The sequence below is a fragment of the Patagioenas fasciata genome, chromosome 8 (genome assembly GCF_037038585.1).
Source record: "Patagioenas fasciata isolate bPatFas1 chromosome 8, bPatFas1.hap1, whole genome shotgun sequence".
In the NCBI taxonomy this organism is placed as follows: Eukaryota; Metazoa; Chordata; class Aves; order Columbiformes; family Columbidae; genus Patagioenas; species Patagioenas fasciata.
The window spans coordinates 32,042,009-32,064,030 of NC_092527.1; the positions used below are offsets into that span (position 1 = coordinate 32,042,009).

The 22,022-nt window shown below is 39.5% G+C and overlaps 1 protein-coding gene across 5 annotated transcripts in view; it reads left to right on the forward strand.

The window, feature by feature from the left end:
* The window catches only part of ADD3 (adducin 3), a 100,247-nt gene that overhangs the window by 12,856 nt on the left and 65,369 nt on the right, over positions 1-22,022 (forward strand). For 2 of the 5 annotated variants that reach the window (XM_065843095.2, XM_065843103.2), the window contains exon 2: positions 21,199-21,245. The exons of 1 other annotated variant lie outside the window; for it this stretch is intronic. The gene's annotated coding sequence lies outside the window, so the exon portion shown is untranslated. Of the gene's footprint in view, positions 1-7,645; positions 7,671-20,813; positions 20,978-21,198; positions 21,246-22,022 lie in introns of those variants that run through there. 2 more of the 5 variants (XM_065843098.2, XM_065843096.2) reach the window with 2 other exon arrangements.

Consider the following 22,022-nt stretch of genomic DNA (forward strand, 5'->3'; position numbering starts at 1 on the left):
GTAAAATTGCATGTAACAGTCAAATCATACCCAATATACAAAACCATTTCCTTTCCCCATCTTTTTCTGCACACGCTCTTCACTGTACCTTATCCACTTCTTTATTCATACAAATCTAGGAGAGACTTTCTTAGTGATCCTTCTCTTATTCAGGCTCGACTGCATAACTTTAATGCCTTTTCTGTTGTTATTTGCCACCCATGTTAGCCACTCTGGTAAAAATGAAAGCCTTTTACAGTAGCTAATCATGTAGCACTTTGAAAGATGAAAACTGGATTCCTCATGGAGCAAAAAGCAGTATGTGATTTGAGGTTAGCACTTGTAGTGCATTAGGACAGTGCATTATGGTCAAATTTAATGAACATAGCTGCTTTTTTTTTTTTTTTTGTACCATAACATGCGCGTGGTACGGTAGGATTCTGCTTGATGGAAAAAGGAAAGCTGACAGAAGGGGTAAAACTATATATTGCCCCGAGGATAAACTGTTAGAAATATTTCTGTGGATTACAGCAATGGGTATTACGCAAGAAAGAAAAAAGTTTGCCCTGAAGTACCGAAATTATTAAAGTAAAAGTAGGATTTGTCTGTCTAGAAATTTATTGCAGTGTCCACTTCTGACCAGAGGCGAGACGAGTGTGGATGTGTTGTAAAATCACAGTCATCTACAGGAGCCTGTGGATTTTGAGGGTTGCAAAGTTGTGTAACTTGGTGTGAAAATCATAGAAGGTTACAACTGACATACTTGAATTATTTATGTACCTTGAAGTTGTGTGAAATTTCCTGAGAGGTCTGAGTTGACAGTATTCAGTGTATGAAGACCTGATATTCTAGTTCTTTGTTCTTTGAGGTAAACTGAACTAGCACAGACTTGTGCTATTATGCAGCTTTCTAATTAGAGTGCTCTCTTTGGTGTATTTGATAAATCAGGGGGGTTATAAAGGTAGAACTGTCTGTGTTGTGAGATGGAGTGATTTCATGGGGAAGTTTGCACTGGACTTGGATCCAGAACTACTGGGGCTTTCTCTTGAGCCACAACATCTTTCTTTGGCGCAGTCCGTAAGGGAGAGGACAGGCAGGAGGTATTCACACCACTCAGCTCAGCCAGCTGAGGCTTTCCCCTTAATCACAGTCCTGCTTTGAATTGCCTTTTGGAGAACTCTCTGTGGATGCCGGAAGCCTTAAAACAAGGGAAGCCCAGCTCGGGCTTGGCTGGCTAATTAAGCTGCCCCGGTACAGTAGTGTGATTAGCACACTTAGGTTGTTAGGCCTGCATACAAATTCTTTGTGCAGCGGGGCCTGGATCCGTGGGTCTTCTTGGCTCCAAGCAGATAGCACACGAATAACAATTCTCTGAGTTCTCAGCTCATTATTCAGATTGCTGTCATATTTAAATATCCTGTCTGCATGTTGGCTTAATGTCTGGAAAGACTTGGGCTCTGAGATTTTTTTTTTAACTTTTAAATACAAGCTGTGTAAATGCTGCAATATGTTATCTATCTTCTTTTAAGATACTTTTTCCCATACTGATGTGACAGCCAGTGGTGTTCACCCTTTTTGGGCACAGTGAAACCCTTTATGTGAAACAGTTGGCACCTGATAAATGAATGAAGGTTTTGTCATTGGTTTATTAACATGTCCAGAAACCACCTATGTGTTTTTGGTTCTCAAGCAGTTTGTTTGTCTTCCTTATTAAGAAAATAAACAAATGCACACACATCCTCGCTTGTTTCTCCTGCCTCCCCATCCATAGGCAGGATTCAGAATCAGTCAAATCAAAACATTCTTAAATTGGGGTTTCCTTTATGTTTGAAGAAAAAGCTTTGCTAGCAAGGCTTCCATTATAAATAGTAGGTAAGTGCACCTACCCGGCAGGGCTGCTGCTCTTAAGGGAGGCTGCAGCAGTTGAAGTTTGGAAGTCATTTTTAGGCACCATATAGACAGACTGCATGTGGGCAGAGCTGCTCACCTGCATCACCCACCCTAACCCAAGTAGCTGGAAACAAACACTTGGGTGAGAGTGGGGCTGAGCCTCGGCTATTGGACGTTCTGTTGGCTTCTCTTGCTGAAATAAACCTTTCCTTGTGGAGCAGAAACAAGTGCTTTGTGCACCTCTGGTCTCAGATTGCCTTGTTTATCCATCCTTGCCAAAGTTTCCTCTCTGAACAACCTGTCAGGTCTAACTGCACTTTAGATAAATCTGATTCCACCACTGAAGTGAGTGTTTATATGACTATATATACATTTTTTCAAATCCTGTTGAAAATTGTGCTCAATTCAGATGTAATACATGTTTGAAGTCCTTGTTAAAGGTTGCTTGGGACATTTTTAATGGTTGTGAAAGTATCCAGTTGTCTGGTCCTCCTGCCTCCAGAAGCAAATACAGTTACATACATGTTAATTAGAAATTAGCTGGTCATTAGAGGATTTTAAAATTGAAGCTTCATTCAAATTATCTGACATTCTATTTCTTAGGTAAAAATAGGACTCTTCCCTGCTTTGATTTTATTCTTCCTCTTTTTCATAATTTCATATGACATTTGTAATACCTTGCTTGGAAAAGATGATCTAGCTTAATCAAATACCTGAGCTTTACAAATAAATGTAGGTGCTCAAAAGTGTGCTTGTGAAGGACTGTTCTTAAATACTTCAATACCTGGATATCAAATATGGTGAAAATCTGGGTGTAGATATGGAATGATGCAGTCCATCTTTCTGTGCTGTTTCTATCCTGTTTTGAAAAGAGTTTGTTTTATTCAAACTTTCTTGAGGTAAGTTGATAGGATTTTATAAATTGGCAAACATGAAAAAAATGAATTCTTATTTAGACTTTACTAATTTTGAATATATATTTTCTTCAACTCAAAACACTAAAATAATTGATGAAAGTGTCTTAAGTTTCTCCACTCCTGTGAACACAGTTGTAGTAGCAACTTTTCACTTTGAAAATCAAATTACAGTTTAGGTGCAGTCCTAGGTAAGCATTCTTTTAAGTAAAGAAGCTCAGTCTAGGCTTAATTCTAACCTACAATGTTGCTTTTTTTCCTTGAACATTGGGTTCAAGATGTAGGCCACATCTGTAACCGTGTTTTTAGAAATCAATCTATTAAATAGGTTCTCTGCCAGCAGCATCTGGTTGCACTTTATGTATGTGTTTTCTTTCATAAAGAAAGCAAATCATATGACATAAGCCCGGTAGAATAAAAGTGATTGTTTATAATATTTAGTTTATTTATATAGCACCACAAGATGGAATACATCTCCATCTGAAAAACCTTACAGCAGATTACAAAGGTGAGCAGATGACATCTGCATTTCCAGATGGCCGGTCTGGGGTACTGTGTAGTGTGGTTAATAAGCCCTGATTAAAGGGATATAAAATTAGTAGCTGAATTGCTAATCAAATGGGGACTAATAATTCCAGATGCCTTCACAAGTTGTGTCCTGCATCCTGTGGTGGTCCCGTGACGCCGGTACCCACGATGCTGGTAGCGCTCCTGAAGCTCCTCTGGGGTCGGAAAGATCAGTGCTGTGCAGGGACAAACCTCAACAGAACATGGTACCTTTTAGGACTAGTAGCAAACCCTTGGTGCTGCTCACTGCCATGAGTAAAGTTTAGGAGCAATGATTTGCTTTTAGTGAAATAGACTGCACAGCACTTGTTTGCCTGGTTGTTCAGACTAATTGCAGAAGCTTGATCTTAATTACACTCTTAAAAGTGGCTTCACTTACAAAATGAGCACTCTCTGTGGGGCTTTTGAAGAGGTCCAGCCTGGATTCACCCATCGGGTTCAACTTAAGAAACATCCAAAAGATAAGAACTGGAAATATTAATACCTTGTGAACATCAGAGGCATGATTTTGTGTGCTAAAAAGAGTATTGGGCTGCGATGTCCTCAGAGCAGGGGGAGCTACGCAGAGGCTGTTATAATCCTGAACAACAGATCTCTTCAGCACATGCCCACTGAGGTATTTAAGGGTGTCACTCACGTCTGTCCCTCAAGCTGGGCCACCTGCAGCTGTGGAAAAACCTGTAGATAAAGCAGTGTTCAACTGAGCATGTACAGTCCAGTACTTCTGATTTTGAGATATTTGGAAGGAGCGATTTCTATATAGGCCACCAGACAGTTATTTCAGAAGTAGCTTTTTGTGTCAAAAGTTTGATGGGAGCTTTTATGCCCTGCAAGACTCATGTGTCACTGAGGGAGAGGCACATGTCATATAGTGTAGTGCTTATTTTTTCCTCTAACAGGCTCTGATCAAATGTGCATGAGGGAAGGATGTTTTGACAATTCGTAGCCAGATAAAATATCCTTGTGTGGTTAACGGTGTCTTTCACTTTGGATTTCTTAATTGGTCATCCATACGTTAAAGTTGCTTACAATATGTAGTATTCAACAAGTAATACTTTCTTGGACTCTTTCCATTTCAACTGATTTGCTTATCTGTTAACAGCATAACTTTTTTTGACTCATCAAGAGAATGGCAGTGGTCTAGAATAGATTTTTGTTGCAATACCAGAACAAAACAGGAATTTAAATACTGTGGCTATTAGACCTTTTAAAATTAGGCATCCTAATTAACAGAGCTAAACATCTTAATTACTTAATGTAATTAACAGAATACCTATTACCTTTTTAGTTGCTAGGCTAAAAGCTTTTTAGCCGAGTACAAGCTTTTGCTGTGCATGATGACCCTTTAAAGGCTTTTGGGACTCTCTCCAGCTGGCAGCTTGGCATTGCTGAACAGATGTGGCTGGTCTCTGGAGAGCTGAGCTGTGCTGCTAGCTTTATTAATTCCTGGCACTCCTATTGATTTGTGGGTCCAAACAAAAGTAGTCTCACGTGGAAGTGGCATAACATGGCATGTTATGTTGGTCTCCTCCTGATATGTTCAGGATGTATTTTGGTAGGTCTGATATTCGTCCTAGCAGCTCCAACTGGTTGTTTGTACATGTGCATGTTTTACTGTTTCTTGGCTTCATGTTCTGCTCTTGGTGATTCATAGAGCATCAAAATGCACAGAAATGATGTTCTCAGCACTTTGGAAGACCTCTCCAGATAATTCTGTGAACACAGCTTGTTCACGGGAAGCAAGTGGGCGTGCTGGAGGAGCATTCAGCTTTCCTGAAAGTGCTCCTGATTACTGAGGAACTGCTTTGCAGCTCTCTTCTGAGAAGAGGGTTCTTCACTTCTTCCAAATATTACTTAATAATTAAAATCTTAAGGTTGGGAGGAAGTATATTTTCCTGCAATAAGGACAGTTGGTGTCAAAAAAGCAAATGAAAACTTCTACTGATGGACCAGAGTTTGATTTTTCCTGGAATCTAATTTATATCTGCAAAAGGCGAGCTGTGGTAAATTGGTATTAGTATGACAGTAAACTCAAACTATGCGTGACAGGTTCTTTCTCTTAGTCTGGGAAGAGTTATAGTCAGATGATCTGTATATGTGAAATATTTCTGGATAATAATGTATTGTTATCAAAGTACTGAACTGAAGATTTTTTTTTTAATATGCTTGTCAAATATAAGAGGAAACTTGAAATAGTTTAGGGGTTTGTGAATAAGAACAGTATGAGAAGAAGTTGGCATGTTGGAAATGCTGGTCACGGGCAGTTGCAGATAATGTTCTGAAGGTTGTCGGGTGAGGATGCTGGTGGATTATGAATTTCCCTCTTCAGCCACACTCTGGCACAAACAAACATGCCAATTGCTGCAACAAAGGTGCTGCATTAGTGCACTTCGCTGACCTCATCCCAAGAAACATACAGCACTAGCCAATTTCTGAAATAATTTGGGAAAATATTTATTTAAATACTTACTGAAAACAGATGTTTGGGAGGTTTTTGTGGGTATGTTAAAGTCTTAAGAAAAAATCCTGAAATGTAATTATAATAGCTGATGTTTGTACCTTTCCAATTCTTGGTCTCTGAGACTCTGCTTTGATAATTTCTCCAAGGGAAGCACTTGCTGGTCAGAAAGTGGATTCAGATTGAGACCACCCAACAGTCACTGAATAGCAGTCATGGCAATATGTATGTTTTCATTTAGTATAAACATTTTGAACTTAATGACATCCTGTTTCTAAGGATGAGAATAATCTTACTTAAAAAAAAGGAGGAGGGGGAGTATTAAACCAGGAAACATGGGTCCATGACTGCACTTAGCTGGTAATCCTATAGGTTGATGCAAACTCAGGAGGAAGTTCATGAGGTGTTATGATATTACAGCTTGCAATTCCTAAGGTGCTTGTCAGGCAGTTACGATTGTTTTCATACAGAGACCCAAACTTGTGCATTTTACTGAACAGAAATGGAACAGGTAACGAGAGCTTGTTGAAAAGAACAGAACAGCAAATGAAGGAGGAGCAGGTGGCCGGGGAGACAGTGAGGGGAAGATATGGATGGTGTGCTAAGTAGCATCTTGACTTAATAAAATGTTACACTGGATAGGATTTCTGTTTAACTGGGTAACAAGCTTCTGTTTACATTTCCAAACCCAGTCTGAATGGGCAAATATTATTATAGAAGAATAAAAAGAGAAGCTTAGATAAAACCTCAAGATCAGACTTGAATCATTGAAACCTTCAATACTTGGACTCAAGCTGAAGAGGTCAATTAATTCTACGCTAGTTTAGCTTTCTTTTCTTACTCAATTTGATGTACAGTATTTCAGCATGGCAGTGTTTTAGAAGCAGCGTATAAAAGTGGCTATTTTGTTTCTTGAGCAGCTTCAGCAGCAGAAGCAAGTAAGTTGCAAAGATCAGTAAGGGCTTATGTAAGCTGACTGAGGTGCATATACTCAGGAAATCTTACACTTCTGTAGTACTGTTTTATTTTAGATCTCGGCTTAGATTGATTCTGCTCATATTCGACATATATCTTGTGCGGTCTTGCATTGCCATTTCATGTAGTGCTCTGTATGATCAGTGTATGGTGTTTTTTTTTCCCCCTTTTTAAAGTATTTTTTTCTCAAGGGATCACGCTATGTACAATAAATGCCCTTAGCCAAAGTTGAGGATCTTGTTCGAAAGTTGGCTGCGAAGAGGTGAGGAGAGGGAAAAGCATGGTTGGACTTCACTTCGCAAGAGCTGGGAGGGAGGAATTGAAGCCAGATGAGATCTCATCCTTCCTTTCTTGAGGGAGGAACACGCAAAACTAAACACTGTCCTTTTTTTCATAGCAATAATTTACATTTTTACTGTTCTAACTGTACACTTGAGTATCATTTTGTCTTATGGTTTTGAAGGAGGAAAAACAATCCCCTCCCAAAAGGGCTTTCCTAGAAGTGTGCTGGAGGAGCCTGTGGAAGTGAGTCAGTTTGACTAAGTTGCAAATAATGTTCTGTCTCAACCGGAGAGGAGGGAGAGGAGGAGGGGAAGGGAAAAAACCCCTTGATTTCTGAGGGGGGAAAGAAAGGTTTACTGCTCGTGTTCTTATGCCCTGATAGCTTCTATTTTCAAGAATGCTTGACCTGTGTTAAATTGCGGTGTTCATACTGATTCAGAGCTGGGATTTTGGGACTTGGACAATTACATGTGTATTGTGAAATGAAGTCTCCTCCCAAGTTGAAATGTAAGAATTTCCTTTTGCTTTTGATGGCAGAATAAGCTAAACTAATTGAGCAATCTTCTAAAGCTTTGCATGGTCCAGTAGGGATTCGTCTTCTGAATGTAAGTACATTTGGGTATTTTTCTTGTTTATATCTTCTGTAAGCTGACTGTAACATTTATGTATAGTTTTAATGGTCCTGTTTGTTTGTTTCTTTTCCCCTTTGGAAAACTGGGATCCCTATGGTGAATGACAAACAAGGATTGCATCAGTAAACTTTGCTGTAGTAGCTGTTGCTAAAATATCTGACAGGATCTGTGTTTTGTCTCATCACGGTGATCCAACCAGGCAAAACTGTATAGCAGCAATATTTTCACTGGAAAATATTAAACCTATTCCAATTATCATCATTTATGAAGTCATGCATTTATTTTCCTGTACTGATAATTTAATGTAATTTCCTCATACATTAAAACTAGTCTAATCTCAACATGAAATCTAGCATCTTGTGTTTTACCTGTAAGTAGCAAAAGCTATTAGAAAGCAAAGCTGGGGGCTGGGGGGCAGTGAAGACTGCTGTGTCCTACAGCAGATAGACATTCTTATTGCCTTTATACCTGAAATAGCTACTGTCGTCATGTAGCCACTGAAATTCTTTATCTGTTCTTTTCCAACTGATAGACAGTTCCACAACTCAAATTTTAGGCTCATTAAAGGCCTAATCTCCCCTTAGGAGCATTGTCTTGAGATGCTGAAATTTGGCTTTATAGCATAGGCAGTGGCATAAGGAGTTTCTCCAGTTCCAGGCACAAAGAAGGCAGCGGTGGATCCTGGTGCCTCCCTGGCATTTCTGACTTGGGCATTCTCATCTAATTCTGCCTGTTTGGTTTTAGTCCTTCCTTTCATATGTCTCTCAATTTCTGTTTGTTTGTTCTGTAAGAAAGACATAGTCTGAAATGAAGAAAATCCTACCTGCTAAACACGCCTGGAGTGCATGTGAGGGGCTCATTTCCACAGCAGGCATTAGGAGATTAGTGACTTGCTGTGGCTTTGCCTTTCTTCCTCTCTCTGAAGCAGTAAGTGCCCCTCATCACAGGATCTTTTTGAGTACAGCCTTCATTTATGGACGTTTTGAATACACAACCAATCATGCTCTGCTTGAATGACAATAATGTGGTAAACAGAGTATTTTTGCTTCTGGTGTTTTTAACAAGCCAATAAGTGGCACCATTCTTCTGTTTGGGGAAATATGATTATCCATCTCTATTGGAATATGTTATAGGGTAAGCTTTGTAAGGAAAAGCTTTGAAGCTCAAAAGGAAAAAATGCTAAATATATATATCTCATTGAATATAGAATGGTATCTTAAAGAAGTGTGTTCTTGCTGAAGATGAGATCGAAGTTATTTGACATTTCCACATTGTGTTTACGGCTAAGACTATCGTTCTGATTTGCATTCAGAGTGATGCATGTGACAAGCCATTATGTGGATTATTCAGGGTGCATAATTAGGCATTTACTTTCCTTCCCTTTCAGAGTATCTGTGAAGGGGTTTAAAAATTTGTAGTTGTAATGATCTGTGCACTTTCATATGGCATTTGCATAATTAATTTGGGAGGTGGGTCTTACGGATTTATTTTGAAGCTTCTGTGCCTGAAATAGGTTCCATTGATGTATAGATAGAGATGGCTATTGAACAAGCAGTCTGCAGTGGAATAGCACAGTGAGATAATATTATGGCCTGTATTTGGGATTTCAGGCCTGGCTGTTATGTCTGGGCTGCTGGCCTTCAGGCAAACACTTTTGGAAGGAGGTTCTTAACACTGATGTTTTGAGGTGCATTGGTGTTTTTCTTTTAAAAAAATAGCGTTGTGTGAAGGGGAAAAAAAATGACCTTGCCCAAACCAGCGTAGCACACATGTAAACTGAGGAGCATTGTCTCTAGAGTTGCAATAGCCTCATTTGAACACCTGTATTGAAACTGCTTTAGAAAGAGTCTAGTTTTCATTGAATGCAAAAGAGATCTGGAATTGTTTCAAAATGTGAATTTAAGTTAACTTTTTTGTTTTTAAAACCCTCTGTGTACCCACAGAGAAACTCTTTCTGTGTTGTGAGAATGATGGATAACAAGACTTGTTTTGCCTCTTGCAGATGTGTACACACGTGCGACCTCCATTGCTAAGCAATGGGTTATGTGTCTGGTTGATGGAAGGAATGTTTCATTTCAGAGTTTCGGAAATGCACCACGTACTTCTGAAGTTTTAAATTCTCCAAAGAATTCTGATTACTTTGTCTCGGAGGAACCAATCTTGCGGAGCTCCCTGGTGTAGCAGTCCTGGGGGTCTGTCTGTGTCCCAAGCGTGGTGCCTGCACAGGCTGGGGGGCGCATCCGAAACAGCCCCGTGTCAGCAGCTCTGGCAGGGAGGCTAAGGGGGGACTCCCTCTGGAGTCCAGTACTCATCACAACAGGAAAACCTGCTTGGGGTTCATGGTGTGCAAAATCCTGGAAATAAGTACTTTTTACCTGACCCCCTTTGAGTTCTTGGGGGAAAAACATATCAAATGTTTGATGCCTCGCTGGTGAAGCATTTGTTTTCCCCCTGAAAGAGGAACCATGAGATGTGGGCAGGCAGATATTTAAGAAGTCATAGGGGAACTGTGGCACACATGAACGAGCAGGCTATATTAAGTGCCAACTACATTATCGGTTATTTTTAGTGTCTCCTCCTGCACTGTTGTTGGGAGGAGGAGGAGGCTGGTGCTGGCGGTGAGCTGGTGCTGATGGTGAGCGGGTGTGCATCCTGCTCACACCTGTGTTCTCCCTCCTCAAACACATGGGTGTGCCTCACCAGTGAGTTAAATTGCTAGTTCAGGATGCTCAACATTCAATTCCTTAATCGGTTTGGAGGGATTTTGCACCTTCTGCAGCTGATGCTGTTTGTTACAGAAGCAGTACAAACCCAGAAATTTTCTTCCTTTATATTCTGCCCTGTTTCCTTAGAAACTGGTTTCATACCATAACTGTGTGCTAAGAATCAAGTTGCTTTGCATTCTCCCTTAGAAACATGTAAAATCAAATCGATGAACACAAAGTGCAAGTATATGGGTCCATTCTTCTTTGCAGGTTCTTCTCTGCAGTGAATCTTCTCTCACTGATCATTTTCCAGCTCTGATGCTCTGGAGAACAGAGCCCATTAGGCTGATTGCTGTTCCTTTGATTAAGCTGCAAGGAGTTGTCAGTGCTGGAAGTAAAACTTATTTTTAGTAGCTCACATTAAACGTTCAGCTTGTGTCTCAATCAAAGCAAGCTCAGTTGCCTAATTGATTATTGTCCATGTCTTCACTTCCAAAACAAAAAATACTAAAAGTTCTGGAGAAAGCTTGAACAGCTTGAAAGTGCATGAAGGGGGGAAAAACGTCCATGTTAGTGGAGGTATTGCTCAACTGGTAACTGATCTCCTGGGGTTTTGTTTCTGATAAACAATTTGGCAATGCTTCCCCAAAGCAGAGATGTGTTGCATCTTCACTATGTTTCAGCTAATTTTGATGACAAAACGTACTGATGGTCCTTTGTGGGTTTTGGAAATGAGGAGCCAAAAAGTGGGAAGAGATAATGTTGACTCAGCCTAGAAACTGGCAAGTACAAAGAAACAATGTTTGGTTTTGTTCAAGTTGCATTAAGTCCTCATTTCGTAGATGATGGCAAGGGAAGTGTTTCTGTCCTGGCTTGGTCACCTGAATTATTACAGTCTAAGCATTTGTGTGGCCACAGAGCTTTATGCAAAATCTGTTTTGCTTTTTTTTTTTTTTTAATGTGGTGGTGTTTGCATGAGTTATTTCAATAGTGTTTTGTGTTTTATTTGGTTTTTGCATTTGTTTGTTGTTGTGGTTTTGTTGGGGTTTTTTCCCACATGGACATGTTCAATTACATTTTTAATTTGTTGTCATCTCTATCCTGTGTTTTTCCTACTCTCATGGATTTCCTGTGGTTGTGGTATGCAGCCTCCCGTGCATCTGTGATTGAACTTCTGCTCCTTGGTATTCCAGAAGGGCTGCTGAAGAAACAAGATACTTGACATGATCATTACAAATTGTTATGCCTCTGAAGGGTCACATCACAGTATCACAGTATGTTTGGGATTGGAAGGGACCTCAAAAGATTATCTAGTCCAATCCCCCTGCTGGAGCAGGAACGCCTAGGTGAGGTCGCACAGGAATGTGTCCAGGCGGGTTTGAATGTCTCCAGGGAAGGAGACTCCACAACCTCCCTGGGTAGCCTGTTCCAGTGCTCTGTCACCCTCACTGAGAAGAAGTTCTTTCTCAAATTTAAGTGGAACCTCTTGTGTTCCAGCTTGATCCCATTGCCCCTTGTCCTATCATCGTTTGCCATTGAGAAGAGCCTGACTCCATCCTCGTGGCACTCACCCTTTATATATTTATAAACATTAATAAGGTCACCCCTCAGTCTCCTCTTCTCCAAACTAAAGAGCCCCAGCTCCCTCAGCCTTTCTTCATAAGGGAGATGCTCCACTCCCTTAATCATCTTTGTTGCCCTACGCTGGACCCTCTCCAGCAGTTCCCTGTTCTTCGAATAAAGATCAGAGGTGCAATAAACAAGTAGTTCTCTTTAAGCAATCATCTCTCTAGAAAGGTATTTTTCGTCTAGTACCTGTTTTCTAGTTTGTGTTATGGTATAGCTCTACATTGGTGTTTTTCTCCTATCATAGGTATTAAATGAGGTCATTGAACTGAATTAAATCTTGAAATTAATCAGATATTTGGGCCAAGCATCACAAAGCATTGGGAACCTTTCATTCCTGATGAAAAAGTTAGCTGCATGTCATGCATTGTGCTCATTGTTTTCATTAATTTCCTCTGTAACAAAGGGGCCAATCTGGCTTTCATTGCAACTTGATGCAGGTTTCTGGTGCATGTCAAGTGGAGCAGAATAAAGCTGCAAAATGGCTTTTAATGGTAAGCTATAGTTGACTACCTTTGATCGAAAGAGAGAGCGCACCTTCAAAAACAAGGTTATAAAATGCACTGAAAGGGAAGCATTATACAGCAGCTCAGATAAAAGTAGGCGGGTTTTAAGAACATGTGGTTGAAACTAAAAACCAGTTTGAGGTAGCTGCTTGTCTTGTGCAGTTTGCACTTTTTTGCAAGTCTTCCTGGGTATGTTTGTATTTGCAGTGTTGGAGGAGGGCTGCAGCACGGATCTGTTGCAGAAAGGTGGAGGAGCAGAGATGAGAGGTCACAGAATCACAATGTTAGGGGTTGAGCTGCTGGGACTGGGAGAGAGGGACGTGGTTTGCTTATGTTCCATCTAAAGTTTGTCTCTGCTCTTAGTTTGGCAATAGTTCAGTTTATTTGCAAAACTGTCACTTTCACTGTCTAAACAATGACTTTGGTACAATCGCTACTGTCCTAATCCAGCATGTGTGAACGTTCATGCTGTCTGTAAGGGCTTTTGGGAAAAGAAGGTGAAAATTGAGGGGGAAAGTAGTAATTTCACTTTTTTGAAAAAAAGAAAAAAAGGCAATATTACAAAATGCTAAATGAAGAAGTTGTGTGGCTTCAGTAGATGTCAAAAGGAAGATTATGTGAGCTCCCCAGAGGGCACAATAATTTTTTCATTTTTTGAGAAAATAAGAACTTAGAAAACAACTGTACAGTCAGGATGGGAAGAGAGTAAGGAGACTTTCTTTGTTCATGAACAAATTTAACTTTCTTCTCAGTAAAGTAAATACAGTCCAGATGGCTGGAAAGTACAAGATGCTCCCAGGGGTGAGGGTGGAGGTTGGATGAATTAAGCTTTGTAAAAGTCAAAAGAGAACAAGTGAGATAGAGAGTTTAAAAAAAGAAAAAAAAGCAGTTGGTTTCTATTCTTTCTCAGGTTTGAAGACTGGATTGAGCCTTTCATGATAGTGATTAAATTAAGGAATATGAAGAGGCAAGTTTTCTGTTTAGAATATCAGAATAAAGTAGGAAGAATACTGATAAAAATCTGATTTTCTTTCAGCGGTGGAGTTTGTCAGTTTGTAAACAAATCGTAATCTTAACTTCCAAATAACAGCTTGTTTCAATAAATAAGGGTTTTGTTACTTTGTAGCTGAGGAATAAATATTGAAAGATCTCTAAGTACACTGAACATTATTAATTTTGTAGCAATGGTGGTGTCATTAATCCAGCTATGACTTTATCCATAAATTAATACTGGAAGAAGATAGTACTATACATTTGAAGTTTATGTTGTGAAATGTGTTCGGATGATCCGTTGTCAAGGCACAGAGATTCCTCATGGGAGGATGTGAGTGGGGTGATTGCCTCGGTTGCTACCAGGAGTGTGGGGAAAGTCCTCTCAAGCCCCTCAAAACTTGAGCTGCTGGGCTTCCTTTTCATTTCCATTCTTCTCATCTTTTTTTGGGCACAGATGAGTTTGGATGGTCACAGCAAAGGGATGCAGAATGCTGGGAACCTTGCTGGAAATGCTCAGAATTAATGTTGCTGCAGTAGAACGGGAATAGCACTTCAGCTTCATAGTGGAAAGAGAGAGCTGTGTGCTAGTGCAAGTGTATGAGTGCTGTAGATTTCATGTCTCATTAATAGAAATAAAGTAGTATTAAAGGAAAATATGAGATTAGAAAAGAATCAATGGCTGCTTAGGTGGTGAAAGTGTCAAGTTAGCAAGCAGCACTTCTTGGTAAAAGTTGCCTGAATGAACACTTTTTAGGAGTGAAGTGACAAAGACAGTTTGTGAAAACCATGCTCTGCAATGAAATGTGGTATGAGAATGTTCTAGATCTTATTGTCACTTTGTATGAAAAAATGTGACAAGATTCCTTGTGAAACTTGCTTTGCTTTTTATCCGTAGGCAGACCGCTATTGCTACACCAGTATTATAACTGCAAATGTTAAAGTATTTTTTTTAATATGCAGGTTTATTGAGAATGGTGTATCAAATGCACGTACCTCAGTGAGTTGGGATGTTGGTCTTGTTTCCTTGTGTGAGAGATGGAGCCCAAAGGAGCAGAACTCTTGCCCCCTGAAGTGCCCATTCCATTCTTAAAGCTTTGATGCTGTAGTGGGTGTCTTGGGCAGAGCAGGAGATAAGTGGGCTGCATACAGTGCCAAGAAGTTGCTTCTGATTGCAAATGAGATGATTAAAAATGTCAAAATTTTATCTTGTGGATGTCAGATCAAGAGTAAAAAGGGCTAAATAGCTGTGGGGCTGTTTCCTAGCCGTAAAATAGTATATTTATGATTTACAGGAGGTTAGCCAAAGCAATGCTTAGGGACACTTCTCATACCAAGAGCACACCTGGCCATGAAAGAGGAGGAACGAGCCAAATATGAAGTGATGTAAGTGCAGTATAAGTGCAGGGGATGGTGCTGAAAACTGAATGCAGGAGGAGGAGCAAAGCACGGAAGGAGGGAGCTGCACCTGGTGGAGGGAGGGTGGGATTTCTTGCAGCCATCAACTTGGCATTTTGAAATGAGTGTGTATTGCTGGGGTGGGATCCTGCAAACCACTTGGTAGGAGTGGTTGGAGTGGATGGTTTCTGGTGAAAGCTGGGAACAACTTTTAAAATGTGAAGTGAATACAACATATTAGTGGGTGAAATCTGATGGTAGTAATGGGATTGTAGCAAAAGCTTCTGAGTTGGAGTTGACACTGAGACACTGCTAGAAAATAAGAAAGATTTCATCTCAGGGACAAGAAGGAAGAAGGAAATCTGTGCTAACAAAAGGTGAGAAAGGGATCATGCTGGGCTTTCACATTTATCTTCCTTTAATAAAAAAAAAAAAAAAATATATATATATAAGTAAGATATATTTTTCTTCCAGCAGAAATTTAAAAATCTGAAGAGTCTGAATACCGGAATATATGTGGCCAGAGGCAAAAAATATAGAGATGGGGGAAAGATTAGGGTGTAAGTTCAGAGGCATTAAATAGCAATGGGAAAAAGGTAGGTATATTTTTGTTCACAGTTACCCAAACCTTGGACATAACTTGAAAATGGTTTTGCTTAAGCGTAGTGTGTGTAGCTTTAACATACGCTTTTTCATTTTTCATGATGAAAGCTAAAGGAGCAGTGTCCATTCACCTTGACAAGCTTTTTGAAGCCACAGTTAGCCCTTGTATTTTGTCTGGCTTGAAGTACCTGTCACTGGAAGGGATGTGATATATTGACAAATATGAATAAACACAGCTTGACTAATGCTGGGCTCAGTGGGGACTTCACCTCATTTTAAGGGGATGAGGGGAGCAGAGGTTTGCAATGCTCCAATTATTTTCCTGAGACCAGTTAGGATACCTGTTACAGAACTGTACCCAGCTACTGGATCCTTGGGGCCATTCAGATGATTTCTTAAACTGTCATTTACCACTGTTTGGACTGTTTGTATGTGGGAAATTATTAATTTGGTACTTAAAATACCCTACCTTAAACTATTTCTACTGTTGAGAAGCAGTAGATACCAGACATCAGCTCTGTTCTTTACAACACTGAATTGTTGAGCATTGAGGCTTTAGTAGTGGGATTTATCAGATGACAAAGATAAAATGGAATATTTGACTCGTAATATTTTTCTATCTCTGCTTCCTTATTAACACCAAAGATTCCACTGATTGTAGCGCCAGTTCAACCGGAGTATGAATGTTGCATGGACTCTGCCCAGTAGTTTCCTGAACAGGCATCTTGGTGCAGCAACTGTAGGAAAAAAGAAAAATGAACTTTGCGTTTGAATGAAAACCAGTAAATAATTTATTGAGTATCTTGATATTATGCTCTAATTGTGGAAATAGGTGGTGTGTTCTAACTACTGCCTTGCATTACAGTCTGCAGGGTTTGAGGCGTTCTCTGTAGCATCACCAATAAGATTAAATTGAAAACCTTTGAGTGCATGTCTTTATCGAGGACACTCACAGTAATACAAACAAAAAATAGTTTTGGAGTAGTCTTCTAAATCTCAGCACAGACTTTGGCAAATCAGCTTAATAGGGGTTTTGTTTGTGGTGGTTTTTTTTGTTATCTAGTTAAGATAATTGAAAAAATATTTTTGCAGTATTATATGTAATTAAACTAAGCTGCTACATTTTGTAATTCATGTTTAGATCTTCAGCATCATTTAAAAAGGAGACAAAGATTCCTATGTTTGTAACTTCAGAAAAGTTGAATTCTTTAAGACCAAGAACAAAAGCTCAGCACTTTGAGAGTTCAGTGTGCGTCTCTTTGAAAGAAAAGGTCAAGAAATGCAATAGTTCAAATAAAGCCTTGCTTGAAATTTTTAGCTTCTTGTTCAGTAAGTTCTGGTAAATCGCTTTGTATGTGGAAAATTTTTTAGGGGAGAACTGCAATGGCTATTTTGTCACTTATCATCTTGGAAGACTAAAGTACAGTATAGACATGTTTTATTTGTGATGGTGACCTCTTTGTCCACAGTGCCATTGGGACAAATTTGTCAAAGCTTTTGGCCCTATTTGTCTGCATGTGGGACACAAGAGCCATATCCCATTCTCCTTTTCGAATAGCATGGAGGATTTTTGCATGTTCTCTCCTAGAAGGGGAATTCCAAAATTTGAAATGTTGTAATTGTAAGAGTGGTTTCCTTGACTACCAGGGTAATAATCCCTCTGCCATAGATTGTAAACACCCTCCCACACGATCAAAGTCTTTTAACATCTCTATCTGAAGTTAAGACATTTGTCTGCCTCTTCCATCATCCAGAATTCTTGACTTGTTTGGCACACTAACTCCATAATGCTTTTTCTTTAATGTGTTTTGTTTGGTTTCTTTTTTCCTTCTGAAAACAATTTGGTCTCTGTAGCACATTTCAGTTTTGTTCTGTTTTTATGACTTGTTCCCTTTGCTTTCCTTTAGCTGCAACAGTGAGAATTAAGTACAGTTGTAGCCCTGATTAAAATCTTGGCTTAACTGAGTTGCAAATTTGCAATGACAGATAATTGTCAGAGTGCAGATGATTGGTACCTTTTAGGACTCCTGGTGCCTTCCTTAGTTCCAACAATACGCTCTGTTTTTACCGTTGCTTTTGTTCTCTTTCTCTCTTTACAGCATGCAGCTTGGCACAGGGTGTGAATTGCTTTCTCCATGATAGTGACTTGTTAATTAGCTGTTAAGAAAATTAAATCCCTCTGTAAGGCCTGTTTTGCCTTTCTCTTGGGATATCTCATACTTGGTCTCCTCATGTGGCATTTTGAGGCTGATAGACAGTGAGTACTGAGGGTGCCATTGCCCAGACAGATCCACCAACATTTCCAGGTTCCTTTAGGGGGATTCATAGTGTCAGTTGGCATTGCTCAAATAATCCCAAACAGAGAAGTTAGTCTAATGAAAAGATTTCCTCCCCAACTGGGCAGATATTGTACAAGGCACAAGGGGTGTACTACCAGTAGTACTGTTTTTAATTCCACTTGGCAAGTTGAGTAACAACCAGTGTTTTCATACCAGTGCTCCTCGTTAGTATCACCTGTTTTACTGTCAGGGAATGCTGCAGGATTGAGTCTTGTTACTGATAAACTACTAAGTTATGGTTGGGGATAGGAGTCTGTTCCTGGTTGATAGGGATGCTAACAGTATTTTGGGAAATCTAACAAATAAGTAGAAATTGCAGTAGAAAAATAAATTTTCTTCAGACAAAATTGCCTTATAATTAAGCACAAGTTCTCTTTAACCCTTAGGAAATATATTTTTTGTAAAGCCTCTCAGGTGCTGTGTTTTAATAAATATATCTTGTGGCCCTGGTATGATGCTTCTGTATCCTATTATGTCATCTATTTTGTATGCTGAGTGCCAAGAGTGGAAAAGATGGAAACATGGTTAGATTGTCAGTTGTTTCCAATGAAGAAATCTCTGTTTGGTGGAACTGTTTGCATTCCTGTGGTCAGTGGTATAAGGAAATACCGTGTTATGAAAAATTCCCAATTGTTTCCTTAAGGGCTCTTAGAGTTGCACAACCTTTGATGGTTTTGTTTGTTAAAAAAAGAAATTGGTTGCCAGCTCTTTAGTTTGGAACTCAAAATTCTCTTAAATATTTACTAGGGCCTTGCTTTCCATACTCAAGGTTTGGATTCAAACCAGAGGTGTATTTTCCTAATGCATACTGAGCAGCCATTATAATATAAGTAGTTGAAGAAGATTATGTTTTCATTCCAGTGGGTGTTTCTTTGGGATATCCCATCAGTTCCTTGACTATCTGTCATTGTGATTACTCATAGTTTCTGGATGCAGCTCTAAAATGTTGCTTCTCTGAGCAGGGGAGAAGATAGCTCTGTAATTCTCAAGAAGAGCGATGGTATCTCTGACACACAAATCCTATTGTCCTACAGGCTGAAGCCTTCATTTAACATTTAATTTGTACTTGCATTTTCAATATCCTATTAGGATTTGTGTAATATGTCTGATTTCTGATATATGCATTAATTCAGAGTATTCAAAATTTTTTTGGAGATGCTCACATTCAATGTTTATCTTACTGCTGTCTTATCTGTATTCCTCAAAGAATGTATTTCAGTTATTATTTTCCATAATCTAAGGGCTGCCTTCGAGTTGGTTCCTTACTGTGTGACTGTTATTCCTTTTCAAATTTTCTTTTTCCCATTCTTGATATGATCTGCATCCTTTGTTACTGGGTGTATAATTTTATTTTGGTCAGAGAGGGATTAAGCAGAATGAATTAGGTCATGGCACCAAATGTCTTAGTAGTGTCACAATTGTCAAGGGTTTCATGTTTTTGTTTTGTTTTTCAATAATGAAATTGGGAAGAAGAATAAATTTTCCTGTCTGGGAGCATTCTGCAGATGCTCTCTGGAAACAGGAGCTGCTAGCCTGCAAGATGGGATCTCTTCGTGTGAGTGATGGCTGTGCTTAAAATAACGTATCGGGAACTTGCATAGAAATAGCATTTCCTTATCTCTAGCAGTGTGAAGTAGATGAAAAATAAACCGTGCTCATGCCAAGAATAAACAGTCACGTTAAAGTGTTTAAATTCCTGATGCTGTGGAGGGTTCCTGCTCTGACATGACATTTTGATGCCAACACTCTTCCCTGGTCACTGCCATGGCTTCGTGTGCTGCTCCAGGGAGAAGTTGGCAGGACAGCAAAATAAGTAAATATACCCAAACTCCACGCAGAGCACCTGGCTAGAGATGATTCCGTCCCCTAGATCTGTATTCTTATCAGGTCTAAATGTAGATGAAATCGTTTTGTGGCTGTTTACCTCTATTAGTACTGAGTATAAGTACACTGTTCATTCCTAAGTGCAAACTTGCTGAAAACAGTACCATATTTATGGCAACTTTTTTTTTTTTCTCAAGTGAGTGAGAACTGACATTTTGTTAAAAAAGTAATTCAGGGAAAACAGACGATTTCAGCACACATGCAATAATGTTATTTTAACTGTGATTCTTTTGGAAGTTTTGGGAATTTTTGCTTCAGAGTATCTCATGACAATGATGTCTTGCTTTAATTTTGTATAATTCTACTTGCCTTCTTCCTATGCATGTTGTTGTTTTGGAAGTCAATTCCTTACAGCTGAAATTCACTGAGAATACTGAATAATCCAGCCTTTAGTGATGATGGGGAAGGGGATAGTCAGCCTGCTGAAATATGTAGATTGTGAAGTATTAGTAGTGCAATGTACTGAGAAGACCTAAGCAGTAATGGTGGAGGGTACTATGCTAAAGTCATGAAAGAATAACAAGTAAAAGCTGGTGATGATTGAAAGAGGCTGCTGAAACCTGATGAATAAAAAGGGCTTAACAGGTTGGTGAGAAGTGCTGCCTGTGCCTGATGGCGGGTTGAGCTCAGTGTTTTCACAATGCATAAAATGTCTAATTTGCAATGTATAGATCTTAAAAAGGAAAACATAGCATATGTTTTGTATGCATGTATGAAATCAAGGGGTCTGTCCCTCATCCCCCAGGAAATAACTGCTTTTCCTTGGAGGAGCAGCTGAGGGAAAAGGGAAGATGATGAAAATAGATTTGTCAGGCTTAACTCTAGAAAACTCAAAGACGGAGAAGACGAAAGACCATGGAAGCAAACAATTGCTATTTTATTTACTCATTTTACTTTCATGTTAGAAGCTGAAGGCAAAAGGAGAAGCCGTAGCTGCTCAGTGGTGGGAAGGGGTCAGAGCAAGGCAGTTATTTCCTGATGAACTTTGCCCACCACCAGTTGTCAGCCTTCAAAGAGCCAGATTGTGTTCCCTTCCCCGGCTCCCCACCCGCTCAGCAGCACAGCGGCTGCTCCTGACTTCAGCTTCTGCTGGGTTAGCAGAGGAACCGTGCGCTGTGGCTGCTATGCTCTGTTTTAAAAATGCAGCAGATAGGCTGGATTTCACTTTCTGATTTGTAATCCAGCGTGCATGAGGCAAAATGGAGAGATTCCCAACTAGATGCTATCACGTAAGACTTTCTTTTGGTATTTTTTAATATGAAAAATGCGTTATATGATAACAAAGAAAAAATGCGTTATATGATAACAAAGTAAAATGCAATTCAATAAAACATTCTGAAAGAGTTTAAGAAACTAAATGTTGTGTAGCTCCTCTCTTAAGTTTCAAGCGTATTCCAGTAATATTCAAAAGCCTACCAGGAGTCAGTAATCTCTTTCTTCTGTTTTACAGGTCCACAACATTACTAAAGCAAGGAGAGCTGTGGAAAAGAAATCAAGGTACTCAGAACATTTTACTGTCTGAATTCTTGGCCGTGTTCTTGCTCATCATTTAGTGTAATGATTTTAAGAGGGAGGAGGGGAATTGAATCAGCAAACCGCCACTTTAAAGTGGTTTTATTAAAAAGCACAGACAAAAACAAACAAAAAAATAAACACCCACACAGCTTTAATCTCATTGATGTTGTGCAAAATACTTTTGCGGCTGAAAGTGTACCTTGGCTTTGGTGTATGTGCAAGAGTCTGAACAATACTGCATAATATTTGCTCTGTGTAATGGAACTTCTTATGTGTAAGGATATCGAGGTTTCCTGCAAGTTCCAGACATGGTGAGGTGGTTGTTACCTGTTTGTACAAGGGGGTACAGGGACCAGCTGATGAGAAGTATCATCAAAGATGAGTGAATGTGTTGCTTGCAGCTTTGACATTCATCACAGTAATTACTAGACTTCAGTACCTTATTTAACCCTTACGTGTACAGTTCCTAGAGATGCAAAAGGAGGAGTATGAAGACAGCAGAACCTGAGCAGTAGCCTTTGTTTTACGAGTGAGGAACTGTTTTTTGCTTTGGGGTTGTTTTTTTTTCATACTTTTTACAGAAACTTCTGACTATTATGTCTTGCCAGAGTTACTGTGGTATAGCTAGCACATATTGTGTTATGGTTTTCATTTTTATGATAATAAGCAGCAAACATTCTTGCAGTGCAGTCTTCTAGGGATTTTAGTGCCTAACCTCTTATCTGAAGGGTATTTTTTTCTACCGGTGTTTTCCACAGC